General features: G+C 39.9%; 1 pseudogene; it reads left to right on the top strand.

Moving 5' to 3' along the window:
* The first annotated feature begins 21,944 nt into the window (after nt 1-21,944).
* Nucleotides 21,945-22,409, top strand: LOC119505528 (annotated as a pseudogene).
* Nucleotides 22,410-22,851: the final 442 nt, after the last annotated feature.

The following is a 22,851-nucleotide window of genomic DNA, read 5'->3' as shown; positions in this document are numbered from 1 at the left end:
TTTACTGAGGCATGTTTTGTGCTCCAGTGTATGATCTATCTTGAAGAATGTTCCATGAGCACTAGAGAAGAATGTATATCCTGGTAATTTGGATATAATGCTGTTTATGTGTCTATTAAGTCTAATTCATTTTTTCATTGTTTAGGTTCTCAGTTTCCTTATTGTTCCTCTGTCTGGTTGTTCTATCTACAGAATAGAGTGGTTTATTGAAGTCTCCCTCTATTATTGTAGAAACAGCTATAGTTTCCTTCATTTTTGCTGATGATTTTCTCATGTACTTTGGAGCACCTTGCTTGGGTGCACTGACATTTATGATTGTTATTTCTGCTTGGTGAATTGTCTCTTTTATTAATATATAGTGCTCTTCTTTTTCTCTTATGATGTCTTTGCATTTAAAGTCTATTTTATTGGATATTAGTATTGCTACCCCTACTTTCTTTTGATGGCAGCTTGTGTGGAATATTTTTTCCATCCTTTCACTTTCAATCTCTTTGTGTTACTGGGTCTAAGATGAGTCTCTTGTAAACAGCATATTGATGTATCATACCTTTTAATCCATTCTGCCAATCTGTATCTTTTAATTGAGGCATTTAACCCATTCACCTTCAATGTTATTACTGTGAAGACAATTCTTGAATAAACCATTTTATCCTTTGGTTTTTATTTCTCAGATATGAGCCCCCGTTTTTATTTTTCCTTTAAGTTACCCTTACTAATATTCTTCAGTTCTGTGCCCTTCTCCAGACCTCTCATCCTTTCTTTTTTTCTCAGCTGGTAGAACTCCCTTTATTGTTTCTTGCAGCGCAGGTCTCTTGTTAACAAATTCTCTCAGCATATGTTTGTCTGTGAAAATTTTAAAGTCTCCCTTCATTTTGAAGGAGAGCTTTGCTGGATAAAGAATTCTTTGCTGCCAATTTTTCATTTTCAGAATCTTGAATATGTCATACCACTGCCTTCTCACCTCCATGGTGTCCAGTAATCATTATTTAGTCTTACGTTGTTTCCCTTGCATGTGGTGAATCACTTCTCTCTTGCTGCTTTCATGACTTTCTCCTTCTCTTCAGCATTTGACAATCTGATTAGTATATGACTCAGAGTGGGTTTATTTGGTTTTATTCTATTTGGAATTCCTTGGGCATCTTTGACTTGCATATTTATGTCCTTTAGAAGGGTTAGGAAGTTTCCCCCAACTATGTCTTGAAACACTCTTCCAGCCCTTTACTCTTCTTTTCTCCTTCTGGGACATCAGTGATTCTTATATTTATGTGCTTCATGTTGTCCTGACATCCATTTCAAATTTTTTGATTTTTTTCACCATTTGTTCCTTTGTACATTCACATTCAATTGTCCTGTCCTGCAGTTCATTTATTCTTTCTTCTGCCTCTTCAAATCTGCTGTTGTGTGTCTCTAGTATATTTTTAATTTGCTCAACAGTATCTTTTATTTCCATAAATCTTCTAGTTTTTATCTACTCTTTTAAATTATTTATGCTCTTCTAGAGTCTTCTTAATGTCCTTTATGTCCTTAGCCAACCCTTTGAAGTTGTTTTGGAGATTTTTGTGTACATCTTTGATTACTTGCTCCAAGTTCTATGTCTGCTCTGGCTTTTTAATTTGGTTGTTTGGCTTGTCCATATCTTCTTGTTTCTTTATGGCCTTTATAATTTTCTGTTGGTCTTGGGGCATTTGCTTATCTTGATAAGGTTATTTTGGGAGGTGCAGGATTATTTGTACATTTTTGAACAAATCTGTTCTAGTTTGCTAATGCTGCAGAATGCAAAACACCAGAGATGGATAGGATTTTATAAAACGGGGGTTTATTTCACTACACAGTTACAGTCTTAAGGCCACAAAGTGTCCAAGGTAACACCTCAACAATTGGGTACCTTCACCGGAGGATGGCCAATGGCATCCAGAAAACCTCTGTTAGCTGGGAAGGCAGCTGGCGTCTGCTCCAAAGCTCCTGCCTCAAAATGGCTTTCTCCCAGGACGTTCCTCTCTAGCAAGCTTGCTGCTCTTCAAACAATCACTCCCAGCTGCACTCCGTTTCCTCCCCCTGAGTCAGCTCATTTATATAGCTCCACTGATCAAGGCCCACCCCGAATGGGCGGGGCCATGCCTCCATGGGAACATCTCATCAAAATCATCACCCACAGCTGGGTGGGGCACACCCCAAGCAAATTGAACCATCACCAAAACGCCCGCCCCACAAGACTACAAAGACAATGGCATTTGGGGGACACAATACATTCAAACCGGCACAATATATATATATGAATATATGAGGCAGAGCTGCAGCTTCCTGGAGTGCACTTTCCCTATCTTTTCAGCAGATGGTGCTCTTGAGCCACCTCTCACCCTCAAGCCATCTCTCCCCCAACTTCACCTGTGTGCTGGGCGGGGTCCAAACTAGGTGGAAATCCAGTCAGCACAGCTGTTCTCCATGTGCACTGGGGACTGCCAGCCTTGCGTGGGGTGGGTGGGCCCTGTGCAGTTAAGCAGGGAGTCTGCTTCAGGGCATAGTGGGTCTGGCAGTTTTCAGGGTTCTGATTGGACCACTCTGGGGCTGTGGGGTTGCGTGTCTCACTCTTCAGCTCAAATGTACTTCAGTCCCTGTCTGCCGTGTACCTGTGAGGCCCTGGGGTTGGGAGGCGCTCCTGGCACTTCTGTGCAGCATCCCTGCCTCTCCCTGCCTCTCGGCTCTGCACACCACAGGCTTTCATGGAGGAAGAGCAAATGCAATCACTGCAAGTCCACTGAATGCTGAGTTCTCTCACGGGAGCTCCCAGCTACAGGGCTGTGAAGAGTTATCTCCCCAGTCAGCTGCTGAGACGGGTGCACACGGCGTGGAATGCTGCTCTCTCCCGCACTTGGCGTTTGGCTTCAGCTGCAATTCCCCAACAGTGGTCCTGGCTGAACACACTCACCCCATCCTTTCAGGTGCTGTCCCTCCACCTCTCCATCCAAGCCCCACTATATGTTGTAGAAGACCCTGACTGGCCAGTTGCACCCTGAAACTGCTGTTCTGGGGTGCTATCTGCCCTTTATCTAGCTTTTTTCATGGAGAAGAAGTTTGCTCTGTCTCTTCTAATCCACTATCTTCCTGGAAGTCCTGTGTGCCTTACTTTTAAGTTATTCCTGGAATTGTAGTTGGAGATAGACAAAGTGAGTGTGCCGATTTGGATATATTATGTCACCCCAAAAGCCATATTCTTTAATGCAATCTTGTGGGAGAAGAGTTATTAATGTTTTTGATTAGGGTGTGACCTCTTGATTGAATGTTTCCATGGATATTTTACCCCACCCATTCAGGGTAGGACTTGATTAGTTTATGGAGTCCTTTAAAGGGAGCTCCCACAGAGAGCAGAGAGAGGAAAACACTCCAGGATATGCTAAGTCAGGGGACCCAGATGCTTGCTGACACTTTGAGTTGCTAGCCTAGAGTTTGCTCCAGAGAAGCTGAGAGGACAAAATGCCCCAAGTGCAGCTGAGAGAGACTTTTGGAGAGACTGAGATGCTTGCTGATGCTTGGAGATGCAGACAGAAGGACGTTTGGAGATGCTGAGCTAAAAGAAACCCAGAGACATTTTGGAAAATGCCATTTTTGAAATGCAACCCTGGAGAAAAGGAACAGGAGACACCAGCCATGTGCCTTCCCTGCTAACAGAGGTGTTCTGGACACCATTGGCTGTTCTTCCGTGAAGGTATTTTCTTATTGATGCCTTAGTTTGGACACTTTTATGGCCAGGACTGTAAATTTGTAACCAAATAAACCCCATTTATAAAAGCCAATACATTTCTGGTATTCTGCCTAACAGCAGCATTAGCAAACCAGAACAGTGAGGATGAGCACACAATGTCATAAAGTGTTATAAAATGAGCTTTTTGAGCACAGCTAAGGGAGATACTAACACTGCCTGGGGGAAGGGATGGTGGCTGTGGAAAGTTTCATAGAGGAGTTCTGAGTTGGGTCTTAAAGAGAAGAATAGGTGTTCAACAGATTCATGGGTCCTTCAACATACTCTGGAGAAGTATGATCTCAACAGCAACATGCAATCACTGAAAGTTTAGTATGTGCCCAGCATTTGCTAGACATTTTACAGACTTGATCTTATTTCATCTACCAGAATTCACAGACCAGCAGGTGCTTTCTAAATAAACATTGAGTGGAACTATATTTTGACTTTGCCTTAACTTTTTTTTTTTTTTTTAATGTTTATATGGCTTAGCTGAGGCATTCCTTTTCAAGTTACTTGCCTATAACATGGCATTTTATATCTTTTGGTGCTAACCTGCTTGCACATCTGTGTTTTATCAATTGTCATGAACCACACCCTTTCTTGGCACATCTCTTGGATAATGGAACTTTTTAAGTATGTGCATTTTTCAGCCTATAAGACTATAGGACTTCTTTCTTCTTTCTTTTTTCCTCATGACCCCAACCCAGAGTCTCACCTGAGGTAGGTGGTTTTTTTTGTGTGTTTTTTTTTTAAATGACTTCTTACCATTTTTTGAAATTTCATCTAAAAACTGTGGAGCAAAGGAGTGTGATTTGTTGAGGCCCAGAACAAAAACTTCATATGTCTTACATGGCAGCCATGTGGTGTTCATCAAGTGCCCAGTTTACAAACTCTAATATGGAACATATTTGAAAAGACGCCCAGCTAATCCACACTGAGAATATCTATGCACTTTTGGGGGGATTTTGGCATGGGCGTTTCTTTTCCAGAACAGGTGGTGAAGCTAAATTTGTTTGGTGTGCTTGACATACTTGGAGCTGATACTAAGAGACTCAGTGGCTATAATAAACAGTTCTTCCCTTCTTTGTTTACAGGGAATTGGGACTTTCTCTGGGGTGTTGGATTTCTGTTTCTGCTCCCAGGCAAGCTGGAAACCATTCATGGTCTCTGTTCTTCCAGAGGGACAAAAAGCCGGGCCTGCTTGGCTTGGGAATCTTGTTGCTTGGCTGCTTGATGTGGCCTCTACTTCTGTCATTTGGGACAGAATTGATTTTAGTGATTCCCTCAGAATGATGGAAAGAAAAGAAATCTGTAAAATGTCTTCAGAAAATCCACATATTTATGTCAAAGTGCTTTCTCACAGTGTTTCACAGTTACAAGGTGGCGGGGGAGGGGTGTGGGTGTGAAGGGGTGTGCAGGGGGCACGGGTATAAAAATATATGCAGAGTGCCAGTTGCTGAGTTTGGAAATCTTTCAAGTATAAAAGCAGATTATTCAGTTTTTGTTTGTTTGTTTGTTTGTGCTGGCTAAATCAAATGAATGTCCCCAAAGCAGCTTTGTGATAGAAAGTGAGGCTCTATCCTGAGTGGGAGTGTTACTTGCTTAGGTCCTTGAAGTGGGGTAGCCAGTGGGGCCAAACCTGATTCTTTCCTAGTGTAGATTTGGGGCTGACTACTCTCCAATTTCAGGCTCCAGGGTACTGCTGAAAGCTCGGCTTTAGAAATGCCTTTGGTGAGGGGGTGAGAGGTGACCACAACCAAATAACCTTAATGCTGCAACATCAGACTTCAGCTGGGAACTATCACCAACACGGTGTTATCACCGTGGGCTGTTTACAATTGTTTCTTCCCACACTAAACCTGGACCCAGTCCTGTCTGCCAGCTGTCAGAACTGTGTTCACATAGCAAGGTTTTTGAAATGCCCCTCCCATCCTTACAGCTGTTTATTAGTGTTTTCATTTAAATCACCAGCTCTGAGCTTTTAATGTGAGAGTTCCAGGCTTGTTTAGGCATTGAAGAGCTAAAATTAATCTACCTGTCGCACTTTCTCTGGATGCTGTCTTGACCTCCTTCTGGTATGCTTTCTCCTTTTGTTTTTTTGCAGGCAGTACTGTATAGTCAGTAAGAGGCTAGATTCACAAAGATTTGGATTCAGATGGCGGTCTGTTACTTATCAGCAATGTGATCTGGGTAATGATTTAGTAAAGATAAAGATGTCGGGGTTGTAGCAAAGACCAAAGTAAAATGGTTTAAACAGGATAGATGTTTGTATCTCTCTCATATAACAGAGTATACACTTAAGACTGATATGACAACTTCACCGTATCCAGTTTCTTGTTTAACCACCTTAACATACAGCTTCCGTTTCATGGTCCAAGATGGTTACTCCAGTTCCCACTGTCAAATCTGCATCCTAGTCAGTGGGAAGGGAGGCAGAAAAGTGGAGTGCATGCTGCTTTCAAGGAACAACCCTGAAGTCACACACGCCACTTTCACTCACATCTCATTGCCCACGACTTGATTGCAGAGCTTCTTCTATGAAGAAGTCGGGAAATGTTGTCTTTAGCCAGGTGGCCATGTGCCCAGCTAAAGCTCCATAGATTATATCCATATAAGAAGAGGATAATGAGTAGTAGGGGACAACTATCCTCTTCCACAGATGAATTATTTCAAGTGTCCGTGTTTCAGTCCCTTCATCTGGAAAATGAGATCGATCTCAGAATTATGAGACTTAAATGAGATAATGCATTTAAGGCTTTTAATATGGTGCCTGGAACACAATAACTATCGAACAATGTATGAGTAAAAGAAAACATGTGGGTTTACTTGGTTCCTTGCCTTTTGTTTGGGTAGTTTTTATTAAACAAAAATGTTTTTGGTTTGCGTGTTTGTTTTAAAGCTTTATCTCCAGGAGATGATCCACCGTATGACAATGGCAAAGTGATTGGTTCAGCTTTTGCATCAATTTTAGAGCCCTGTCTGGTTGCATGAAGAGCTAGACTTGAGGTGCTGGTGAAGGAGATTGGAGACCTTGCACCCCTGCACAAAAAATGTTTTTTTTGCCATTTCCCTCTTTCATTCTATCAGGAATTGCAGCTTTTGTAGCTTCACAGAAATGCTATAACTTGGGATTCTTGTATCTGGAAATGAGAAGACCGGTTGATTGCTTATGAATCTTGCAGTCAGGGAGTGGTTGGTAGAGCTTCTAAGAAGGAAGGAGGCAGCTCTGGAAACTGTTAAGAGTATTATGGCCTTCTGCCCCCTGGGATGGAAACTGATATCTGGTCTTTGGTAAAGTTGGAATCTTACCTCTCTGAGGTACTCTGATTTCTAGAGTGAATTAGTTTGTTGAATCTGAGGTCTTGATGTGAAATCTATGCCTCTTTCCTAAGAGGTTTCATCATTTAAGTTGATTATAAACTTGCCATCCATTCTTATTACATAAGGTTTGCATTTAACAAGAAAGATTTTATTCTCATTGGACTGCCTTGACTCAGGAGCCAGACTGGTACAGTCTGGTACAGGTTAACTTGCTGTGGTCTAAGGAAACAAGGGCATAGCAGTGAGACCACACAGGGTGAAAGTGGCCTCTACACAGATGTGTCTCATGTGCGAAGGGACGGGGAGGGCTGAGGAAGGTCTCCCCAACCCCTGGAAAGTATGGAAGCTGATGGTCTCCAAGACTGCCGTGGAACTGGTGGCCAATTCTGATCTTGCTCTAGAGCAGCATTGTATATTGTGCAATAATAATGTGGTGAGTTGTGATGAACATTCTTTAAAAATTGAAATAGAAAATGCCAGAGTGCGTTTTGTAAGAGAAGCATGAAATCTTTAAATTATATATCACTATTTATTTGTGTGTGCTGAATCATGATGTAAATACTTTTCTTACTGTGAGTCATTGTCAAAAAAAGTTTTAAAGCTAAATATCTAGTATAAGATGTGCCAGTGTTGGCACTGCAGGACTGTTTCCCTGTGATTTGTTTTTATGTTCCCTGATCCAGATGAGTCTATGGTAATTGGGAGATGGCCATTTCTGAGTTTTAAATCTAAATCTCCCTCTTTCACGAGATGGGCTGAAATTATCCTAAATGCTAAATGGTATAATCATTTCCATTCCACAAATAATTGTTGAACATAAACTGTGAACAAGACATTTTGCTAGGTGGTTTGGGAGGTATAGTGAGGAATCGGATTTTCTGCTGCCCTCTAGAAACTCATAACCTAGTGGTAGCAAAAGATATCTGAATGCATAAATAATTCAGTCAAGAGACTGACCATAATAGAGAATATATATCAGAATTAACTTTGATCCAATCATCATAAATTAACTTTCAAATTTTAATTTAGAAGTGCACAGTTAGAACAGTCGTATTGCCAAGATATTTATTTTGTATCAAGTATAGTTTCAATGGGAATTGATATTGGCTTTTTGGAAAGAAATTGGTGAGCAATAATTGGTTTAAAAATAGTCTTTGCAATAATCCCACCTTTAGGAATCTATCCTTAAAAAAATCAGATATTTGTGCAAAGATGTTGATTACAACTTTATTTTTTAGAATAAAAAATTGAAAAAAAACTGTTGATTCATAGAAGGAATCCATACAAGGCAATATTACACATTTTAAAACCATGTTTTCAAGAAATATATAATGACATTAGAAAGTGCTTACATGTAATGTTAAATGAAAAAATCAGGGTCAAAACTGACTATACAGCATGATCATAATTCTGAAAAAACCCCACCTATTTGTGCATAGGAAAAATCTAGAATGAAATCCGTAATATGTTAAATGTTTAGCTTTTGAATTGTATAGAATTTGGGTGATTTTTCCTATCTTTCTCAAGAGTTCAATGTAGTTTTTAAATTTTCAGCAACATGCAATTTTCTGTTTTATAATCAGAAACAGCAAACACTATTTTATAAAAACTCTGAAACTATTACATTAAAGCTAGCATACTACAATGAATACATTATTTTTTTGGAGAGCCTTTCAAACTATGTTCTCTGGATTTATTAAGTAGTCCTGTATTAGATTAAATTGTGTACTCCAGTTTAGACATTTTCTTAATCTGTGTTCCTGTGGCTATGAACCCATAGTAGATAGGATCTCTTGAAGATATTATATTCAGTTAAGGTGAAGCCAACTGAATGAGATTGGGTCTTAAATTGGTTTTACTGGAGCCCCGTATAAGCATAAGAAATTCAGGCACGGTCAGAGAAAGCCATGGGAAAGAGCCAGAAGCCAGAAGTCAATGGAACTTGGAAGAGAAAGGAAAGGATATCACTCTGTGACGTAAGGCAAGGATATAAGCCAAGGAACCCCAAGGATTGACGGCAGCCAGCAACAAAATGTTACAGACATAGGGGGAGAAAGTGTTGTCTTGCTGATGCCTTAGTTTTGGATTTCTCCTAGACTCAAAATCGTAAGCCAGTAAATTGCTGTTGTTTAAACCAACCCATTGTGTGGTATTTGTCATAGCAGCTGGGAAATCAAGACAACTCTCAATATTTACCACCCCCCTTCACTTCTCTGACAGTGGAGGAGATGTTTGCTATAGTAACAGAAATGATTAGAACAGTCACTTGTTTCCTTTCTCTAAATGCAACTTTTAAGAATAGAGTGAAGTGTCTTCCAAGTAGTTGGCTCCATCTGTATACCCATTTAAATTTCCTGTAGTCCACTGGATCACCCAAAGTAGACCTTCTCACTTTCTCATGACAGAAAAATAAGCACTTGGACTTACATATAGATATATTTAATTCATCCATGTTATCCTTAGTTGCCTTCTGTCCAGGATAATTTGACCCAAGAGAGATTGAATTCTGAATAAATTGCCTCCAAAAGAAGAATCTGTATATTTTGTGGGTGGGGTAGGGAGTAAACCCTCTAAAGATGGGGAATAGCTATCTACTGGATGCTTCCTTGATGTCATGCCCTTAACAATCCAATATAATTTGCCTGCATTATCTCATTTATTTCTTGTGATAACTCCATTATGTAGTCCTATTATTATTCTTGTTTTATATATAGGGCACCTGAAAACTAAACAAGTTCAATAACTTGTCCAGAGTCATCTAAATAGTAAGTGGCAGAGCTGGGTCCATACCCATGAGGGGCTAGATTCCACATTCTAAAACTATACTATCAGCATTCCTGTATATTCTTTCTTAACCCTATCTGAGACCTAATGGGACATTTGGGTATAGGCTAGGTAGTCATTTTTAAGAAATCTGATATCAGAAGATACTTTCTATCATGAGACTACTGCTAAAATGACTAAATTATTCTGAATTGATTAGGAATGCCAGATGCCTCCAGGTTCATTCTATTAAAATTAGCATTGCATATTCTGCCCTATACTTAGTGGAACTCATGTTTAATCTCCTTGCAATTCTGGAAAGAAAAAAAAATCATTTTATTGCCAGTAAAAATCTTCTAGGTTTAGTCAAAGTGAGTATAATTTCTGGTGCTTCTTGGCTCATTAGTTCTTCCAGATGGTGCATGTAAACATGGCAGGAGCTGCAAATTGTGTGAAGGCCGAAATCAAAATATAAATCAAGAAATAAGTATTCATTACAATTTGTATGACAACTGGAAAGGCTGTAAAGTGAAACTGCATTGCTCGACCAATTTCATCCCATTAATTTTGGGATTCCCCAGAGACTATTTTCAGAAATGGACCTCCCTGATTTTGTCAAGGTCAGTTGTCACTACAGTATTTAGAAGAGTCCTCAGTCTTGCTCAGATATGATTGTGACATCATAGCTGCATTCTTTCTGGTCTCAATGATCTATGGGCTTATTCTTCAAGAAGTGGCAAAGGGAGAGGAAAATGTTATTTTAAAATTATGAGTATTATTTGACAGAAAATTCGAGGCTTGCTGCAAGCGTTCTCATGTCCACTATAGTGGAAGTGATGGTACCCTGCCCCCACCCTAGGGCTGAGGCACTCACTCCCCCAGCTGCTAGGACTACAGAGGGCTAACTCCCTAAGAAGCTTCTCCTGGCCCAGGGTCACACCCCTTCCTGAGTAGTCTGCATCCACTGACTGTCTATGTGAGAATATAAGGACCCAGGTTCCTCCCCCCACTTTTCACCAACACCTCTCCAACTCAGGACAACTATGCCCTGCCATGCCAGCTCCCGACCTTCCCCATGGGGTCTGCAGAGGCCTTTGTGGCAACTGCATCCCATTTCCACTTCTCTGTCACCAACCTGGGTCTTTCACTAACTGCTCTCTCAGAGGTGTTGAGCTCAAGAGCATTTCCCAACAAATTAAACATAGTACGAGGATAGCCCACAACGTATAAAACAACATCAGTTGGTGGCAGAAACGGGACCAAACCAGAAATTAGGAGGCCTGGGGTCTAACGCTAGCTTTGCCACTATTAAGCTCCGAGATCTTTGCCAAGTAATATATCTTCTCTGTTTCTCATTTTATTTTTTCTATCTTTCAAATGTAAAGCTTGGCCTAGATCAGCAATTCTTACCCAAGGTTCCATGGATCTCCCCCAGTGGGTGTCCTTTGACTCCCTGAAATTAAATGCAATACCTATGCCATTTTTTTTTTTTTTTTTCGGCAAGAGGGGCCATAACTTTCATCAGGCTCTTGAAGAGCTCCACAGAAGTTTAAGAACCAAAGCACCAGGTACTTAGCAAATCAGCTCCACCTCCAGCTAAAAATCGATGCCTCTCTGAACTATATGAGATAAGATGAAAATTATTGTGCATCATGTTTCTGTGTGGAATCTATAATGATGGGGTATCCTTTCCAACTCTGGGCTCCCAGAGAGCAGGACTAAAGTAGGTAGAAAAGAATTTCAATCTAGGGGGAGTAGGAGCAGCTACAGAAATAGGCAGTTTTTCTGGCAGTTCACAGGGGGAATTTCTAGAGAAAGCTGCAAAAAACTGTTCATCTGGTCTCTGGGACGTGGGAATACTAAGAGATCTGCTTCAGCATTATGGGGCTATCTGGCTACTATGTCTTTACCCAGTTGATCTCAAATTACACATGTGGCCAAACGAAGCTATTCTCTGTGCTAGGGGAGATTTGAGGAACATCACTTTAATCAGCATCTTATTAGAGAGAGTGAATGCTTCCTAAAAAGAAGTATCTAAAAGGATAGAGCTTGTTCTGCAAAAGAGAAAATGCAAAAATAAGCTTCAGAACATAGCATAGAGTGGGGAGTTCCCCATCTTTGGATGTGTTTAAGCCAAGGCAGAGAAATCAATTGATAGAGATGTAGGGGGTTATATTAAGCTGTCTTAGAATTGTACGGGTCCGGATTTATATGAACCTGGTAAAAGATTCTGACTCATGATCATTGCATGTGGAAGATAAAATCAATAGAAAGGCTGCAATATTAAGAATGTCTTGCAATGATGAAAAAGAGGTAATGAAACAAATTGAGAAACGGTACCCAACTTCCCCTCGTGGAAATACCTGGCTGCATGACAGAAACCTAGTGGATCAAGCTAAAACTCAGGGTTCTTTGTAATAAATCAATATACCATGGAAAGATTTCCATAGTTTATGAGGGCTTGCTGTCCACAATCAGAGTGGCTGACAGTCACCTACTGACTAACAAAGGACATGGAGTGAAATAGATGAGCAGGATAACGTCTCTTGGAATGTCCTACATAAATCACATTTAAAGCTCTGTGCTTGCTTTATGTTGAAGGAAACTTTTCCTGCCAATATGGACTGTGTTGCATTGTTTCATAATTGCTATTAACCTCAGAGTGACTTCTTCACTTATCTTGAATGAAACAGTAAGCCTAGGAGCTTGGAAGAACTTGTTATTTAAAACTGGAGAAATAATTTTCCCGGTCCCATTACTGATGTTATCTCCCTTGTATCTGGTCTTAGGTCCCTAGAGTTCTCTCTAAGTCATTGTATTAGGGTTTCTAATCATTTCTATCATAAGTAATTGCTTATGTTTCACTGAAGAAGATTTCTCTGGACAACCCAAAACTTTAAATAGCCTATTCCCTTATCAAGCTGCCTTTTTAATTTTTAAGATCTCCAACAGTCTGTCCATTAATTTTCTGTTAGTAAATTCATCAAAGGACAGGCATGAAAGGACTTTTCCTTCATATATTAAAAATGAGAGTGGCAAGAATTGCTAGAAACACTATTTTTTTCTAAGCTTGATTCTTTTATCCACAGTAAGCATTACTTTATAGAAGCTTAAGTTAATAAAACTATTCTTTAAATAGAATCCATCAATATAAAATTTTATCTCTAAATTATGAAATCATTATCCATTTCTTATTGACAGTATGTAAGGAAATGGTCTTAACTGACAGACTTGGGAAAAAATTTCTTCCTGAAAAATTCATTAGCTCAATTTCTACTTGACTAGCTTCCCCCCCCCCCCCCCCCTTTCTTTCTTTTCTTTTTCAGGATGCCTCAGAATGAATTAAGCAATACTGGAATAGGAAATGACTGAAAAATTGCTTGCAGAACCAAAGACATCAACAATTTAAGCTATTGTAATTCAAGTTGTCTTTTGCATTCACCTTGTTTCCTTAGGTGTAGCACATTCTTTATCTGTAAGTCTGGGTTAATTTGTCTGACCACTCTGATTCTATTGTAATTTATAATTTTGCATCCTGAAACTAAATGTTACTGAAGTTTAAGTCAGGCTCATAAATCTCCAGGCCATTTTTATAGAGTGTATTGCAGTCTTCACTAAAATAGTCAAAATATTTCTCCTTCAATATTGGCATCTGTTTTGCAAAACAAATATTCAGAGCATGGACTTGACCTAATTCAATGATTTTCATCCCATACCATTTCACCACTCTTCTTCTGTAGCCAGTCCATTGACCTTAATTATCATCAATAGATCCCCCTATAAATTAGCCAAATTCAATTTTACTAACTCGTACTTCTAGCTCTTTCCTGTCTATCACTGTGTTTGGAATATTACAGATGATCGATACATGTTATTTTCTTTCCTTCATTCTCTTACTTCCATTATACTTATTTTCCAGCTCCATTAAGCCTTCCTCAGTCCCTTGACCTTTCTATTTTCTTTTCATCAGCAAGGCTACCTCTAGCTCCAGAATATTGCTGGGGAAAGCCCTATATATTAGTATCACTACAAATAAATGGTATCATACCTTAGGTGAGCCCTTAGCAATGGAATGAAAAGTTTTTCCGGGTTCCAAGTCAGCTTTAGTTCTTGTTCCCTCTGTAGATATCTGAAGAAGTTATTTCTTCTCTCAAGATCTATTTTGTCTGTCAGCTACTGCTTTGTAACAAACCACCACAAAATCTCAATGGTATATCACAACAGGCATCTATTTCTTGCTCATGTGTCTGAGTCAGCTGTAGGTTGGCCAATCAAGATTGTCTTTGATGAAATACTAGTGGTCAATAAACGGGATGGGGTAAGTGGTATGGAATGTATGGGGTTTTCTTGTTTTTATTTCTTTTTCTGGAGTAATGAAAAGTTCTAAAAATGATCATGGTGATGAATACACAACTATATGATGATACTATGAACCACTGAATATACACTATGGATGGATTGTATGGTGGGTGAATATATCTCAATAAAACTACATTTAAAAAACAGATTGGCTTTGGCTAGGCTTAGTTCCAAGCTGTGAGTTGGGTACAGTTTTCTTCCCATGTGTCTTTTCTTCTTTGGACCACTGGCCACTTAAGCAAGTTCTTTATATGCATTGAGTCATTTAATTCTCATAACTTCCTTAGGAGGTATTATCCGATTATCCCTATTTGTCATAGAAAGCATGAAATGAACATCTACAGAATGAATGAATAATCTATCACTTTTTTTTCCATCTCCATTAACCACCACCAATCATCATGGTCAGGCAATTCTCCTACATTTCTCTCTCCCTCTTATCATCTCCTTTCCATTCCCACTGCCAATGCCTTAGGTCAGGCCCTTACTATTCTCACCTGGATTATATGTGGTATCCTTTGAAATGGTATGCCTTCTTCACATTGCAGCTGGATTTTTTTTAATAAACGTAATAGTGCTTCTGCATGAGTCAGGCTCTTTTGTTTGTGAGTGAGTGCAACCCAGCTCAAACTCTACTAAGTAAATCAGGGGATTTATTGGCCCACATCACTGGGAAGTCTAAGGGAGGGGTCTGACTTCAGGCCCAGCTTGACAGAGAATTTCAACCATATATACTGCTGTCTATGTTGGTCATTGCAACCCAGGAATCAGACCTTACCAGCTGTACAACTCCAGCAAAAAGAAGATATCTTCCTGCATGGTTTTGGTAGAAAAGTCCCAGAGATCATCATGGTTCCACCCTAAATCAATCACTGATGCTAGAGTGATGGGGCCCTCACTTTGGCCAGACCTAGGGGTGATATATTCAACCCTGTGGCTTGGAGGACAGTTAGCCCCACCCAAACCCCAAGAATGGGTTCTGTTATCAGCCAAAAAGGGGAAGGGAGGCTTGGCAAGGAAATACAACAGATGCACATGGCATTTCATGTTCAAAATCTTGCAGCAGTTCCCAAATGTCTTTGGATAATCTCCAAACTCTGTAGCATGCTTTCTTTGCTTTGCTTACCTGTACTGTTTCATCTTTCCTCTCTTTTCTTTGATAATTTTTCCTTTAAGGTTCAGTTTAAACAGTATATACCAACTTTCTTCTATCATGTCAAGCTGGGTTAATGATTCTTTGTCTGTGATTCCATAGCATGCGGAACTTCTGCTATCCTGACCCTGAACTGAACACAATTTTTTTATGTGATCAGTGTTTATCAACCCTGTCTATACTAGAGAATCCCTTTGGAACCTTAAAGGATACTCATGCTTTAGGCCCACCCCAGCTCAAGTCAGAATCATGGGGTTGGAGAGTGGGGGACCACATGTCTATCAGTCTACTTAACTGTTAGGCAAAACTTCCCACCCCAAAAACATTCACAACACACCCTTAGAAATTCTCCCACAACAGACATGAGTGTTTACATAAAACCCACTCGTAGCTGATGTAATAGTCTGAGCAAGGACAAAAACAAAAAATTCTCATAATGTAATAACCTCCCTGACATCAACTCCTTATCTTACCCTGAACACCCCTGACATCAACTTCTTATCCTACCCTGATCAAACCAATCCCCTGACTCAACTCCTTACTTCTCTATCTTACCCACCAACAATTATTCCCCCAACCTCCCTCCCAAAAAGCTATAAAACTGTTCTCCCACCTTTGTTCTGAGAGAGAAGTAGGAGAATTGCCTGCGCATGGCTACAATAAAACTTTCTCCTCTCTTCCCAGTCAAAAAGCCTAACATTAACTATTTTATCTGTCTGTCTATCTTCATCATCACCATCAGCATCACCTATCACCATTATTTTTCCCAATATTTCTATTATCATCTTTTCTTAAGCTCCCCAGGTGATTTTGATGTGCATCTAGGATTGAGAACCATTGGGCTACATCATCCAAGTTCCAGCCAGCTCTAATATTCTGTGATTCTAACCCAAGTTTTGGTAGGAGGAGTACCTCCTCTTTTTTACCTCTCCTCCCTCCCTATTCTTCCCTGCTACTCCCTTTTCTATTTCCACTTGTTCCATTTAGAGATGTCAAAGTCATGGTTCTATTAAAAAAAAATACAAAATATTTTCTCTCCATTTTAATTTTAATGCCCTTAGGTGCTTTGAAACTATCTCTGTGACATTGAGATCATCTGAGTTATTCAAGAATGGTGTCCATTTTCTCATCATATGAGGTCCCGCTCCATAGCCTGTGTTTGTGGGCCCTTTATAATTATGTCTCAGTGGCACAGCATGCCCGATCAGGCCCACAATGAACAGTCATTTGAGGCACTTCCTGTAATGTTTCATACTGTTGTGTTGTTGACATTTGGTGCATGTGTTTGTCATTGACAGACAGGCTCCCATTCCAGCTGGAATGCCTTGCCTTTCATGTGGAAGCTGTTTTAAGGAAATGTTCCTACTTATCTCAAAGCCAGAGAGAGTGGATGGGAGGGAGGAGTTTGCCGACATCTTCAAACGCGCTGAGTTTTGGAGATGGCAACAGAACTGTTTTAATTTGCTCCCCACCAAGGCAGATTTCTGCTACTTTCCCTGAGATCCTGATGCAGGAGTGTTTGTCTTTCATGTCATGAGAGGAGATAGTGCAGCTGTGTTTATGGTAGGAGTTACCTGTAATTTATGTTCTAACTGCAACATTTAAGAAGATTAGCTGTTTCCTTTACTTTTTTTTTTTTTTTTAAAGTTCAACCCCTACACATATTTAAGCATCATGAAGGTGACTGGAAAATCAGGATCACTGTTCTCTTTTACAGAGTTGGAATTACTGAAATAACAATATTTCAGAATGTGAATATGTATATAAGCAAATGAGGAAAAAATAATCAAGCTGGTTATCCAAATAAGGGCAGGATATTTCTTGGGAGGTCTGTGACACCCAAACTGATCACATTATGTGTCTCCCTTCTCATTAGTTCAGCTACCTTACTGTTTTATTAAAGTTCCGATCATGTTCAATTTTATTATCCTGAAAATTTGACTTCGAAGGATGTTGGGGAATGTGAGCAGGGTCAATGTGACAGGTTTTGGGGATGGGACTACGGGTGCAGAGGGAGTAGTTGTGAACCGATCAAATCTAACAGAGCCCCAGGTATTTGTTTTATTAGCACCAACAGGTGGATTCCCTCCTCTTGCCCCTCCCTTCAACCCAGTGTGAAAACTGTGGGAAGTTAAACATGGTTTGTTCTCAACTAGGAGCTAGAGAGGGAAGATGTTTGTCCCTCTTCTGCTAAAGGGAATCAGAGCCCTTTGTTCACATTGTCTTTCTGACCTGTTGTCTGAAAACCAGCCATACATTGAAAATGTTACTGGACTCTCCAAAGAAAATTAATTCAGCAAACATTTATTGAGTATCTACTGTATGTAGGCATTATGGAAGGAATACAAAGATGTGAGCGGGTGCTATATTTATACAAATACATGTAACATAATATGGTAAGTGCTTTTGCAGCTCAATGGGCAGAATTACTACTGATCCCAGGTATCAAAAAAGACAAACTACTTTGATGAGATCTGGATTCAGTCTGTCTATGACATTTTCTTGTCCTTCAAATTTTGGGAACCTTTGGAAAAAAATCAAAGGGGTTAATCTGGTCAGACTCATCTTTGTGAACAGTAATGCTATTTCCGTTCCTAAAATTTTCCAAATATCTTGGTAATAATAAATTCTAGAATTTTCCTGGGCACTGATGTCAATTTCACTGACTGTTAGTTTTTCTTCAAAAAACATATATTTTTAATACCCACACAGTATTCCATTAAATGGCTAGAAATCCAACAACATGGTGTTGGCAAGGCCATGCTTTCCCCAAAGTCTGTAGTGTTCTGGTGATGACAATCCTCTGTCACAAGGTTGAGAAAGTAAAGAAGTTCTTTAAAAAAAAAAAAAAAAAGATGGCAGCATGTCAAAAGGACACAGGAGTCAGCCTGAAAGGCTATAACAAATTGACCCCCAAAAAATGGCCAAAGCTGTAATAATTTGAGAACCAAAATAATGATTAGTGTTGTATTATAATCTATAGACTAAGATAATGCTAAATAAAGGAGGAGTCCATACTGATTTAAATAAATAATTGAACAAATAAAATGTGGGGAAAAGGGACAGCTTTCCCTTACAGAAGAATTCCAATTAATAAATGTAGAAAGAATAAGGATATAGAGAATCACTGCTAGAATACCACACCAGTAATTGCTTCAAGCAAGAGCCATCAATGCATGCTAAAATTAGTGGTTGAAAATTTGAGGATTAAAAGGATATTTGCTTGATCTCGAAATATCTCCCCTAAGATATTTATGAATTACAAAGGAAAAAATAGCAGTTTTGCAGTGGAAAAACCCAGAAAACACCACGTTGACCAAATGATCAAAATTAGCATCACTAGTGATAAGACATATTGCCATCATGTACGCCTCATATGATACTCTAAGAAAGGCATATCACTTTTGCAATATTTACAGAAATGAATAAGCTCAGTCTAATCATAAGAAAACACCAGAAAAACCCAAATTCAGAGACATTCTACAAAATAACCGACTACTACTCTTCAAAAGTTTCAAGGTCCTGAACAACAAGAAAATACTAAGGAGTTGTCATCATAGATAGGAGGCAAAAGAGACGTGACAACTAAATGCAATGGGGGGTTCTGGATTGGATCCAAGAACAGAAATGGGCTGTTAGTGGAAAAACTAGTGAATTCTGATAGTTGGTAATTTAGTTATAGTATTGTACAAATGTTAATTTCTTAGTTTGATAATTGTACCATGCAAGATGTTATCATTAGAGGAAGCTGGGTGCGAGGTTGTGGTAGGCAGAATAATGTTCCCCCAATGCCAAAAGATATCTATGTTCTAATCCCTGGAACCTGTGAAATGTGGCATCACATGGCAAAAGAAACAATGCAGATGGAGTTAAAATTATGGACCTTAAATTAGGGAGAAATTATCTGGATTAGCTGGGTTAGCCCAATGTAATCCCACTGACCCTTGAACACGGAAGAGAAAGGCAGAGAATTTGTCAGAGAGATGAGGGAAGAAGAGGCCTGCTGCTGCTAGCTTTGAAGAGGGAGGAAGGAGTCCGTGAGCCAAGGAATGTGGCAGCCTGTAAAGGCTGAGACAGGCTTTCAGCTGACAGCCAGAGAGGAAACGGGGACCTCAGTCCAACAACTGCAAGGGACTGAATTCTGTCAAAAATGTGAATGAGCAAGGAAATGGAGTCTCCCTAGAGTCTCTGGAAAGGAACACAGCCTTGCCGATACCCTGATTTTAGCCCAGTAAGTTCTGTGTTGGGATTCTGCCCTCAGAACTAGAAGGTAATAACTTTGAGTTGGTTTAAGCTATTAAATTTGTAGTCATTTGTTTTAGCAGCAATGGAAAACTAATACAAACAAACACAAACAAAAGTTATAAGTCTAAAGTTATTTCAAATTAAAAAGTAAAAAAGTGATGTAATTTATTTGACTAGACACCTATTGTTGGGCATTTGGTTTGTTTCTAAATTTTGAATAACTTTGTAGTGAATATCTCTGCTATACTTTTTTTGTGTACGTCCCTATTTCCTTAAAGTAAATCCCTAGAAGTGCAAATGTTGGGTCCAAGTGTATACATGCTATCAAACTGTTGTGTAAAGTTTCCCTAAACATCTACTATTACAGGATGTTTTAACTTTAGAAGTATTTTCTAATTTGATAGAGAAACAATGGATTTCATTGCTTTAATTTGCATTTCTTTGATTACTGGGGAAAAGGCTATCTTCTTATGTTTATTGGCTGTTTGCATTCTGTAAATGTGTGCAAATTATCTGTTCATGACTTTTACACATTTTTCTTTGGGGCTTGTGGTAGATTGAATTGTGTACCCCAACAAAGACATACTCTTAATCTTAATCTTCTTTCCTGTGGGTGTGAAACCATTGTAAAGAGGGCCTTTTGCAGATGCTGTTTTTAGTTAAGGTGTTGCCCAACTGAATCAGAACAGGCCTTAAGCCATATTACTGAAGTTCCTTATGAGCAGAAGAAATTTGGACACAGTCAATCAGAGAAGGCCACAGGGAGAAGCCAGAAGTCAGGAAGAAACTGAAAGAGCAGACACACGGAAGAGATCAAGGACATCCCATGTGTCAGGAGGCAGAGATACAAGCCAAGGAACCCCAGGGATTGCAGCAAGCCAGCACCAGAACACTATTGAATTCTAGGAGAAAGCATGGTCTTGCTGACGCCTTGATTTTGGACTTCTATTCTCCAAAACTGTGAGACAATAAATTCCTGTTGTTAAGCCAACCAGTGTGTGGTATTTGTCATAGCAGCCTGGCAAACTGTGATCACTAAGAATCATAGTGCTCTGTAACAGGTCTTTAATGTAGTTCGAATTCTGTCTATGTTGAGATTCTCTCTCAGTTGCCAACTTTGGGGGTTTTATGTTTATTAAGAGTGTGTGAATTTTTTTAAAATAAAATCCTCCTGCCAGAAATTGGAATAATAATAATATATATGCAGCATCATTCAAATAACTACCATAATTGACCCCCTACTGGTAATTACATTTTATCTGTAGGTGTAGCTTAAGCCGTCCAATTGTTTCAGATCATAAGGTGAGTTTCTGGTCAATATATGTATCTTGGGAAGTGGTAAGTATATGAAAATGAAACATGTAATTCATGTCCCACTGGCTCATTGGTGTAAAATCCAAGGCAGGACTGCAGTCTTTCGTTAAGTCCTCCTTTCCTTCATCCCTGATTTTCTGGGAATTTGAATAGGACTTTTCATCTTGCTTCCCACCAGTCCTCTGCACCACACTTCCTGTGGATCCGGCTTCTCTTCTTTCCTCAAACTTCTCTTTCAGGACTCAATGCCTTTACTCCCACCTTCCGTCAGTTTAGCTAAAAATAGTCTTCTCTGTACCCCGACCGACCTATCCACTTGAAAAGTTCCTCCTCATTCTTGGGATTTAAATTAAAGTGTCACCTATAAATGTGATGAGAGGTGATTTGATTGCAGAGGGAGAGCACGGATTCCTTAGATATGGTACTGGTAGTTTTAAGTCCCAGTAGACACAGAAGCATGATTTATGGATCATAATTTATGCAGCAGATTTCATGTCACTTTTGATATTCCTTTTATATTATAGTTATAATTTATTTTTTCCTCTGAGAAGTTGGGAGGACACGTTTCCTGACGCCCCGGGGACTCACTCCCCCATCCCCTACAGTGTGAAGCCTTCTCTTGCTTCCTGGGCAGGCTGCCAGTCCTTTCGGGCTTATATAACATTGTGTTCATGCTTCTCTTAAAATACTACCCCGTTGTCTTGACAGGCTCTCCCTTTACGTGTTTTGTTCCCCACCCCCCACCCCCGACCATATTGCAAACTCCTCCAGGGCTGGCTTCATGTCATATTCATTTTTAAGTGTTTTGTCGCCCAAAATGGTGCCTGATATACAGAAGGTGCTCCATACAAGTTTAGCGTCCCTTCAGGCGGGTAGCACGAAGTGGAGGGCCAGGTCGGAGGGAAGCGCACCCGCGACCTAGCAAGAACTACATTTCCCGAGGGGCCGCGATGGCGGCCGGTACCCGGGAAGTGGAGCTCGGGCTCCCACTGGTGTTGAGGCGAGCAGAGCCGGAGACCAATTCAGAGGCTGAATTTGTAATCTAACAAGATGGCCGGGCTGCCCCACAGGGTTATTAAGAAAATCCAGCATTTGCTGGCAGAGCCAGTTCCTGGCATTAGAGCAGAACCAGACGAGAGCAAACAGACGAGAGCAACACCCGTTATTTTCATGTGGTCACTGATGGTTCCCATGATTCCCCATTTGAGAGATAGACTTTTAAACTTGAATACCGGAAGAATACCCAGTGGCAGCTCGTGAATTAAGTTGCAAGACCAAAATTTATCACCCTGAAGTAGAAAAGTTGGGAAGAATATGTTTAGATAATTTGAAAGACAAGTGGTCCCCAGCACTGCAGATCCGCACAGTTCTGCTATCTTTCCAGGCTCTGTTGGGTGCTCCGGACCCAGAAGATTCATTAGCAAGCGAGGTAGCAGAGCAGTGGGAGATCGACGAAGCCCAAGCAGAGAAACAGCTAGAGCGTGGACTAGACTATATGCCACGAATGATGTTTAAATTGATCTGATCATCAAGTGTGTCTCACGTCTGTTCTGCCAAGACTTCTTCCTTTTTAGTTTGCATTTAATGGACACGGTCTTAGAAACATTACGGAATGAAAGTCCAGACAGCGGCAGTCCTTTGGTGATTAAATGCACGGTAGCTAATCTATGTCTTACCTGATTCACTGTTGTAAACCAGGAACAAAGGCTAGAAGTATCATGATTGTTGTGAAAGGTTTAAAACAGTGGACCCTCTCCCTTATTATTTCTCCCATCACTGTTTAAGTATAAAGCACTGTGGATAGAGGTAGTTATTAGGTTTAGCTGTGGGGGTGGGGGTGTTTTTCTTGATTTTGTTTTTATGTTTAAGGAGAGAGGTAACTTTATTTTTTATGGGCTCCTTTCTCCTTTATATGGTGATCTAATTAAAATGCATTGGTTAAAAGTGGCTAACCAGT

Source organism: Choloepus didactylus, chromosome 10 (assembly GCF_015220235.1).
Source record: "Choloepus didactylus isolate mChoDid1 chromosome 10, mChoDid1.pri, whole genome shotgun sequence".
In the NCBI taxonomy this organism is placed as follows: Eukaryota; Metazoa; Chordata; class Mammalia; order Pilosa; family Megalonychidae; genus Choloepus; species Choloepus didactylus.
Note: the sequence above shows the minus strand (reverse complement) of the source record. Positions and strands in the feature narration are given on the sequence as shown.